At 29.8% G+C, this 10,175-nt stretch overlaps 1 long non-coding RNA gene across 4 annotated transcripts; it reads left to right on the forward strand.

Annotated features, from left to right (window-relative positions):
• The first annotated feature begins 5,782 nt into the window (after positions 1–5,782).
• Positions 5,783–7,719, forward strand: LOC149177110 (uncharacterized). 4 transcript variants are annotated; one of them, XR_016258727.1, is made up of 5 exons: positions 5,783–6,204; positions 6,319–6,435; positions 7,036–7,146; positions 7,330–7,475; positions 7,577–7,719. It is a non-coding gene; the product is annotated as an uncharacterized LOC149177110 (long non-coding RNA). The 4 variants fall into 4 exon arrangements; XR_016258728.1 differs by having other exon boundaries at positions 7,330–7,467; XR_016258726.1 differs by lacking the exon at positions 7,577–7,719 and having other exon boundaries at positions 5,787–6,204; positions 7,330–7,570.
• The last annotated feature ends 2,456 nt before the right edge of the window (positions 7,720–10,175 follow it).

Genomic DNA, 10,175 nt, shown 5'->3' on the forward strand with positions numbered 1-10,175 from the left:
ATCTATCTTCTAATAAAAAAACCATAAATATAAAACAAATAACTATAATATTATATATATAAACTTATTATTATTAAATTTTTATAAAATAATATATATATATATATATATATATATATATATATATATTCCTTATAAAAATTGTTTACTTATTTTGGCTCTCTTCATGAATTTAATGAAACTTATATTTTTCATTTGATGAGCATAATTCTTTTAAATAAATAATTTATTAATAGGTTATGATTTTGAGCTACTTTAAAGATAAAAGATTATACTCCTACTTCATCTTATAACAAAGGCGGCGAGATAAAATATAATTTTAATATTTTAAAAAAATTATAAATTACTTTTATTTTTAAAAGCATAAATTAATAGTAGAAGTAAAATAAAGTGCAATATGGAATTGTAATGTTTATAATATTTTAGATTATAGTAAATTATATTATGAATTAAAGTATAGTCATTTGAGTGGTAGTGGATGAGTTTAATTTTATTTTTATTTTATTAGGGCCTGTGTCCCAACAAGTTGATCAAGTTTAAAATTTTGACAAGTAATTTCTATAAGTTAATTTTTATAGCTCGGATGGAAATTTTAATATTGAAATATTGAAATAAATAGTGCGAGCCATTGTGATTCAATTCTAAATCTGATTTGGACTACTCCGAAGTTATGGATTACATTGGAAAAAGACTCTAAACACTTGAACCCAAAAATAAAGAAATTGTTCACAAAATATTTAAGTTTAATTAATATACTTATAAAAATTTAATATGTATAATAATCTTGCTCACGGAACTTTAGATTGATGGTAAATGAATAAGTACTTACCTACCAAGAAAAAATATCTATAATAATATTTTTAACCTTTTTTAAATGAAACATGTGAATATAAAATACCAAATACCAGAAACATATATATAATTATATGTATTATTGATGCACCTTTACGCAACCTGCAATTCTCCCATTTCCATACCAGACAAGAAATGAGTCTATAATCCCCGCGAAATTATATTAATTAGTCACACACTCTATGTTACCTTTTTATACAAATGGCTGAGTTAAATAGAATGAAGAGACCATATCAATTGCACCACAAATGGAAAATTAGTTCCATTATTCTCTCAACCTATTCCCTCATTACTTCCGGTTTACAATATTCATCATTTATATATATTTTCTCATAAGAAAATACAATTAAAATGAATAATTAAATCTATTTTAAGGAACTAATTTGTGGTAAATAAAATTGCTCGTTCTAATCAAAATTTTGATTGGGAAGCCAGATTCTCTTGTATCAATTTTTAATGTTTTAATAAAAATAAGAATAAGAATATTTTTATATATAAACATTTGAAATTTATATAAATATAAATAATATTATTCAAAATTAATATAGTTCCATTTTTATAGATTTACCATGTGTTAAAAAAATAAAAATAAATTTATATAATGATAATCCACCATTAAAATGAATAAATAATAATAATTTTAAAAATTAGTATAAACTGTTGCCTATCTTATTGTCAAATCTGTTTTACTTTCCAAAATATCTGCCAAATTACCCATCTTCTTGATCTATTAAACCTGCAAAATTATAGTTTGGTTTGCCAATGGAATATCAATTTATAATTAATTCGTCAAGGAAGCAGAGCCTGACGAGTCAGACTGCTCGACCGGAGTCCCTGTCCATCCATTGTTCATGCATAGCATTTCACCTACCATTGTTTGCACATTCAGTAGGTACCAACCTCTCCGAATTTAAAACGAGTGATCTGCACGTGAAAGATACGTTTGAGTTTACTATACCATCCCTTACCCATTGGTTTAACGAGGAGACTTTTCGATATTGTTTGGCAGGATGGTTTTAAATTTGTAAGTTAAAGAAAAAAAAATCTATATTGTTTGGGATGTTATAAATGTGTAAGTAAAAAAAAAATCTATATTGTTTTGGGATGATGGTTCTAAATTTGTAAATGAATGAAGCACAGGACGAAAGTTATGGCAATTTTGGCAAGGATTTTTGTAAATCTAAATTATAGTTGTTAAACTTCAAAATTTTAGGTGTTTTAGATGTTTTTGATTGCGCTGAACACATTTCCACCATCAAAAACACGATTTAAAAACTTTCTTTACAAGATCTTTTGAAATTTTTTTGCCCCGATTCAAACCACTTTTGGCCATCCAAACAAATTCCTTCGCCCGATTAAAAAACTCCATTTAAATTTATTTTTAATGAAAATACAATTTAAAAAAAAATATCATAATCTCACAAAGAAAAAAGATCTCCTCGTTCCTCAACTACTCCTACGATGAAAACATCGGAAATATCATAATCTCAAAAAGCCCAAGAAAGCGCCTCGTTTCCTCACGTACTCCATGACAAGAATGAAATCCATTAATACTATCACTATCAATCTGAACATTATAGTGTGAGGTTAGATTTTCGTGTGGTTAATTAATGCATTAATTTGACCCCACATTATAATGGGAAATTCCTATTTCCATCACTATAGGAAAGTTAATGCACGGTGACATGCAAGGGGGATAGAGGATGCTTTGTTGCTAACATGCCGAAGTCAACTTTAGCAGAAATATAAATGCAAGTCACCCACTATTCCCCTTGCATGTCAGGGTGCATTAACTTTCCTATAGTGGTGGAAATAGGAATTTCCCAAACAATATGCAAATCTGACCCCACACTATAATGTTCACATTGATAGTATTAATGGATTTCATTGTTGTCAAGGAGTACGTGAGGAAACGAGATACTTTTTTGTGCTTTTTGAGATTAAGATATTTGCTATTTTTTCAAACGTTTATTTTAATTTTACCCGAGCTCCTCACTAAATACTTTCAAGTTTTTCCCATTATTGTTATTAAATTTTATTGATAACTGATGTGAAATTTTGTGAAATTAGATAATGTAATTTCTTAAATCTAACAATAAACCTATACAACCAGACTCATTTACTCCCCAATAACATACCAATTATTTTCTGGCTGGAAAGAAGGCTCTGCTCAGAAAAGAGGACCCTTGAATTTACTACTCACCCACTCGGGTCAGCAAACTCGAATCAGGAAAATTGTAGCCCAAACGTTAATGTTATACGAATTTGAAGACCCCAGTGTTGTAATTCATGGCATCCATGTGCATTAAAAGTCACAATGAATGTTGCTACAGAACAATGCTGCTCACTACGAACATCCTCTACCAATACGAACAATGACGCTGCTCACAATCAATGTTGAATAGCATTGCAATGTGGTCATAGATATCCACATAGCATTGAATGCTGCGTGAGCGTGTATATGCATCGTAATTCTGGTAGTAGTGTCGATAATGTTGTTTTACAATGTGCAAGATTCTGTGGTCAGATTTTAATTAATGTATAGTTAAAGGATTACTTAAAATATTAATTGTGTTTTTTCTTTCTAAAAATTAGTGTTTTAATTTGAGTAAGACTATAAATTTTAATTATTTAAAAAAATTTAAATTTAATAATTAAATTAGTTCATAGTTAAATTTTTATGTAAATTTATTATTATGTTAAAAGTTTTGTCATTTTAATATATTATCATACACAATAATTTTTTCGTCGTAAATCACATGATATTTCATTTGTCTACGTGTTTTGAACTAACTAGTGTGGTTCATTGTCAGAACAAGTTGAAATTACATGTTAAATAGTCTGAGCAGAACCTCCAACGGCTATAATTCTTGACCAGCCAACCTCTATATTGACTAACGGCTAAATATTTAAATATACTCTTTTATTATTTTTAACAAATAGTATTTGCTGAATTTAAGCTTTTGTCATCTATATCAAGTTTAAATATACTCTTTTATTACTTTTAACAAATAGTATTTGCTGAATTTAAGCTTTTGTCATCTATATCAAGTTTATAGTGAAGAGTTTTTAGTGAAAATCACATCGTAATTCATTTGTCGACGTCTTTCAAACCAACAAGTGTGGTTTATTTCCCTGCTCAAAAGTTGGGTGTTCTCAACACGGTAGTGGCTCGTGCTGAGAATTTTGATGAAAAGAACCTTGAGAAAGAAAAATCCCATCTCCTTAACGTTTATATTAATAATGGTTATAGTAGGCACCAAGGTCTGGTAGCTTTCCTCAAAGCCAATAAAGGTCCTAAGGTTAAGAAAGACCCTAAAGATCGAGTCTCAGGGTCCATCTTCCTTTCATCCAAGGGACCACTGATACGATTGCGAGAATCCTCAAGAGGCATAATGTTCCCTCAATGTTTAGAGCCCTTAACACCATCCATAGCTCTCTTAGATCACTAAAAGACCCCGTTGACCCTAACGACATGAAAGGTGTCTATGTGATCCCTTGTTCCCGTGGGGCACCCTATGTTGGTGAGACTGGGCGCTCTATTAATGAAAGAATTCATGAGCACTCGGCAGACATAAAAAATTAGAGTCCCCAGTCTTTTGCCCTGGAAGAACACGCGGAAAAGACTAAGCATCACATATGCATTGAGGGAAAAGACTAAGCATCACATATGCATTGAGGAGGCTCGTGTTATTGCCAAAATTGCACAGTTCCAAAGTTTAGGGAGGCCATAGAAATCGGCCAAGCAATCTCAATAGAGATGATCTCTGGAAAATTAATAGTTGTTGGATCCCTGCCCTTTCATCATAGCTACCCCACGCTGCCCAACCCCTTTGTTGTTCTCTTACTTTTCTTCTATATTATAATAAATAATTTGATGTTTCAACATAAATAAGTACTATATTTATTCATTAATTTTTTTTTTTACGCCTTAATTAATTGGCATCATGTATAGATAAATAAAGTTTTTATTTTTCCTAAACAATGATGAATGTAGTAGAAAGATGAGAACTAATTGCCCCCTTTTATATATAAATAAATATAATTAATAAGGGAATTAACAAATTAAGTTGTAACAACTTTATTTTCTCCTTATTCTTCTATAACTTGAATTTAAATTTCAAATACATAATTAATATAGTTGGACTCCTAAAAAAAATAGTCATATATTTATCTAACTAATTAGGTGATTTCTTTAATAAACTTTTATGATTTTTTTTATTATTTCATATAATACTAATAATATTTCTTATTATTTCATATAATACTAATAATTACATCGTGACTGCCTCTCCCTCTCAGAATCATTAAGTTAATCACTTTCTTAATTAATCTTTTTGATCGAATGGCTTGATTTAAAGATGTCGGTATATTCTTGTAATCATCAGTGAATCAATGTATAAAATTAACTATAGTAACTTTCTTGCATGTCTAGAACAAATAAACCATACTTCAATTAATTTTTTACAAAGCATGATTAAAATTTTACTATGCTTATTATTTATGGACACATATAAAAATATAAAAATTAGGAGAAATAAAATTTAAGAAAATAAATAATGCAAAATTTAAGAAAATAAATAATGAACACATGCATCATCATTTCATTTGGTTACATTAAACTAACGTGTGATTATTATTTATGGACACATAAAAATTAGGAAAAATAAAATTTAAGAAAATAAATAATGCAAAATTTAAGAAAATAAATAATGAACACATGCATCATCATTTCATTTGGCTACATTAACGTAATGACGCGTGCATCGAAGATGAACTACCCAGCGACGGTTTTCCTCAAGTTTGTGAAACGTGCCTCTTATACCTCTTAGTATTCTGAAACATAAGGCTATTCAACTGTTTGCCAAGTGTTTCTCCATTAATTTAACAATTACACACCCCGTCACACTACTCAGAACGTCATGGCTTCAATCTGCGGGACCTGCTCAAGAATCAGACGTGAGAGAAAATAGTGCCATTGCTCTCTGCTCCAGCATTCTTTTCATCTGGTTACATTAACCTAACGACACCTGGATCAAAGGTGAACAACCTAGCGATAGAGTCGGTGCGATGGGAGTTAAGGTTAAGCCAGGGATTTAAATTTTAAATTTATGTTGGGAGGTCGAAAAAGAATGGGTGGGAAATATGCTGCCACCGGTGATTTTACAATTTGCGAAGAGCTGGTTATCTGAGCAGGCCTTCCTGGTTAAAACGGTCATCATGAATGCATCTGTTATATATGGAACATAACAAAGAAACTACATCTTCATGTCCCTTCATTCTGCTCCTACTGTTATTGATCTCAGCTTATTTATTATTTTTTCGAGTGACCAGCTATCTGAAGGTTTATAGGTAATTTGTCTCAGCTTATTTGTTTTACATATAGTGCCATTGCGTTTATTGTATATACATTTCTATATCTTCATCAGTGCGTCTGATAACATAATAGGTTTTGTCTGATAACAGGGGCATCAAACCCTGTTCAATAAATAGCAGCAGCATAATCTTTACACGGAGAGAGATTGATAGATGTATTTAATAGTCTCCTCATGCTCTCTTCTCCTGAGGGATGAATTAATTTAGGTATATTTCTCCTAACCGGATAGATTTTCTGGTTTGGACAGATTTATTTGTTTACTTAAATTCTTTGCATGAGATCTACCTTTGTAAATTTTTATTTAATCGGCTCAACTTCATGTTCGACTAGCTATTCTTGAATGAATCAAGTCCGAAGCGATTATCGCTAATCGCTATGGCGATCGCAATATGCCACTTTATAATATGCTGCCTCCACTCCAAATCTCTGATGCGATATGTAGCAATCGGCAATCGCTAAAGGTTGGGTCTAGGCCTTTTGTCATACACCGCTCGGATGGTGTGATGTGATTATGAGTCTAGACCCGATATAACCCAAAACTTTCGTGCATAAATTTTCAACTCTGTAATATCGATCAGCTTAATGGTTTTGCGTAGTTTCTCTATGTAAGAGGCTTTGGGCAATACAACAGATAATATACATAGGGCTCAGGACCCATGCTGTGGTGGAGCTATCATTTCTGCCCATAGACATTTTAAGCAAACTGCACCCACTTCACAAGTTGCTCATCCCTCACTTTCGCAATACTTTTTCGCATTTGATTTCAGTTGTGGTATGCCAAATTCGTTGAATTGCCTTTCCTGCAGGAATGCAAGAAGCTTTTCCTTGTTCATCTACCGGAGAAAGAATATTTTGCAGTCCCCAGAAATCTGAATCTGGTCGTTGTTGCACTGTTTGGGCTCGATGATAACGTGCAGGTACATCGATTGGTCATAATAGGTGCCCAAATATGAATGCTTACAAGGTCTACAATGCTTACAGTGTGTTCATTGTTCTGGAATTAAACAAAATTGGCTAACTTGCAAGTTGCCTATTTAAAGCTACATTTTCTGTCTTTTAGTCCATAATACATATACTAATGCTACAGTACTTTCTTGCAGAATTACGGTCCGCTTATCTCAGCTATTTCGCTGCAGCTGTCAAGGTTCACGTTTAACATGGTTAAGGATGAACTCCAATGAGTGTTGGTTCTGTCAATAAATTTTTGAGGACTGCTTTGTTCAGGGATAACACACTTTGTAATATGGTTGAATGCAGTCGCCGACTAAAATAATTGATTCATTAATTTTTTTCAAGTCTTCTTGCATCTTGAATATCTGGCTTTAATTATTGAAGGTTTTATCACAGGTCGGGATTTTCGTAACCCTATCTGAGTTCGTTCCATGGATCTTGGAATGGACGTTTATATTTCAGAAGACTATGTACAAAGTCGCTACAAGAGAAAAATATCGATGCAGAATCGAGATGGGCGGAACGATATTAATGTCACGGACGAGAAAAAAGTGTTGCCACCTGCCGATAAGAATATCGCTGGTAGTAGTCCTGACAGCATTGGAGATTGCAGCAAATTCAAGGAGGACATACTTTTCAATTTTTTCATTCCATAAACTCTTGCCCCAAAAATTGCAATCTCAGTTATACCTGCCGCTGTGAGAAGTCAAGAAAACTTCCTACGTTTCAATGACTCTCGACGAGTGATGGCATCTCTTTTATTGCTTTCGTTTAGATTATGTTATATTGCATTAGTTTCAATCGTTTTTGAGTTACACTGTATAAGCAGCACTGTTGCATTGCAGCAGTTTCAATTGTTTCTTAGTTTATACTGTAAAGCAGTATTGATTCGTTTAGATTAGATAGGGTAGGAAGCCTTAACTATTATATTGTTTATGCTATTAGGTAAGCTGACTTGTGTAATAAATTAATTGGCATGATCCTGTAAAGCTCTTGTGTAAAAAATTAATTGGCATGATCCTGTAAAGCTACAATCGCCTGCAAATTCTACACATTTATTAATGCGAAGTTTCCAGAATATTTCTTTATGATTTTTGCTGAAGCTAGAGATGTTTTTGAATTTGGGCAGTTGGGTTCTCAAGGCTCACAGGGGGTGTTTTGTTTGTTTGTTTTTTTCCCTATGGACGAATTTTTTTTACTAAATTAAAACTTATTTTAAGTTTATGTATTAAATTGAAAACAACTCTTTAATATAACGTTAAATTATAAGAGAATGAAGTTTCATATGTTTGATGAAATATAAAATGCTTTTATATATCATATCATTTTAGATCCATTTTAATTCATGTTGATCAATTTTTTTATGTGTAAACTTTTTTTTGAATGAAAAGTTTGAGTATAAGTTTGTATTTAAAGAGATTTGATCCCTTTGCTTAATAGGTCCCTCTCAAAAACTTGATAGATAAGGAGTTAAGATGGATCTAGGATGGTTTAATTATTAATTATTAATAACTATAATTAATAATTTTATTTTAATTTTTATATAACTTGACCTAGTCCACTTAAAACTATCATAAAATTAAATTAAAAAATATATTTATAACATAATTTGATTGTGAAATGAGAGATGGTTTTTGGACATGTGATATTGATGAGTCATGGTATTGTAACAAAGTTAATAATATCCATGTTAATGTGGTGGTGAATATTCATGGTTGAAATTATTTTTATATTGTAAGTATTAAAATTTTATGTGTTTATTAATGGAATTTAAATATAGTTATTTTTATATTGTAAGAATTAAGTTTTTATGTGTTTATTAGTGGAATTTAAAGATGGTTACAATATTATTATTTTATTTTATAAGGCAAAACTGATTTATAACAACTATTTATATTTTATATATGTTAATGTGAGGGCTTAGATATATCTCAAATTTAATTATAATCTTTTTTTAAAGATTTAATTAAAAATATATAAATATTTTAATTGTAAAATGATAGATGGTTTTTGGGCATGTGGTATTGATGAGCCATGGTATTGTAACAAAGCCTATTTACAAGTAATAATATCTATGATCATGTTGGGGTGAATATCCATGGTTAAAAATATTGTTATATGGTAATTTTATCTAAAAAATAAATATAGAAAGGTTGATCCTTTCTAACTATTTTAAAATTAATCTTTAGTTATCCATGTTCATGGTGAAACAACAAATTTTGAAATGTAATTGTAAAACTTTATTTTATTAAACATAGGAATTTTAAAATGTCAAGTGGAAAACAAAAATAAACATCAATTTAATTATAAAGTGCATCTTAAAATTAATTATAAAAAAAATGGATGTGCATCAAATTATCCATATTCATTGTGAGGCAACAAATTTTGAAATGTAATTGTAAAGTTTATTTTCATTATATATAGACATTTTAAAATGTCAAGTGGAAAATAGCAACAAGGCATCAATTAATAAATGATAAGTATTTATTTTTGAAAAATAATAAAGATTGAAATAAAATTCTAATTTATGTTTCTTGAATATTAAATTCTTAAAATGTAAAGTAGATTAAATTTAATTTGAAAAATTATAGGCATCAATAATGGTGAACCATTGAACTTTGAAATATATTTGTTAAATAATAATATTGAAATGCAATTCTTAAAAAAAATCAAAATATGAAATGGATTAAAAAAATAAATTGAAATAGATAATGAATATAATTAGAAGAATAAATTATGCATTCAATTATAGATGTCCAATAAACCTTGAAATGTAATTTAAAAAAAAAACATATTTATTAAACACACACACACATATATATGAAAAAAAGGAATATTAATATATAAATACAAAATTGTTTATCCCCATATTTATGAAATTATAAATGTTGAAAATGTATCTTTATAATAAAATTATCATATAAGAATATAAACTTAATTAAAGATCTTGTGTATCTATTAAATTATACATGTCCATATTTGTGAAATAGTCATT

Source organism: Pinus tabuliformis, chromosome 4_1, assembly GCF_031772625.1.
Source record: "Pinus tabuliformis cultivar Carrire ecotype Pingquan chromosome 4_1, CPIR1, whole genome shotgun sequence".
Classification (NCBI taxonomy): domain Eukaryota; kingdom Viridiplantae; phylum Streptophyta; class Pinopsida; order Pinales; family Pinaceae; genus Pinus; species Pinus tabuliformis.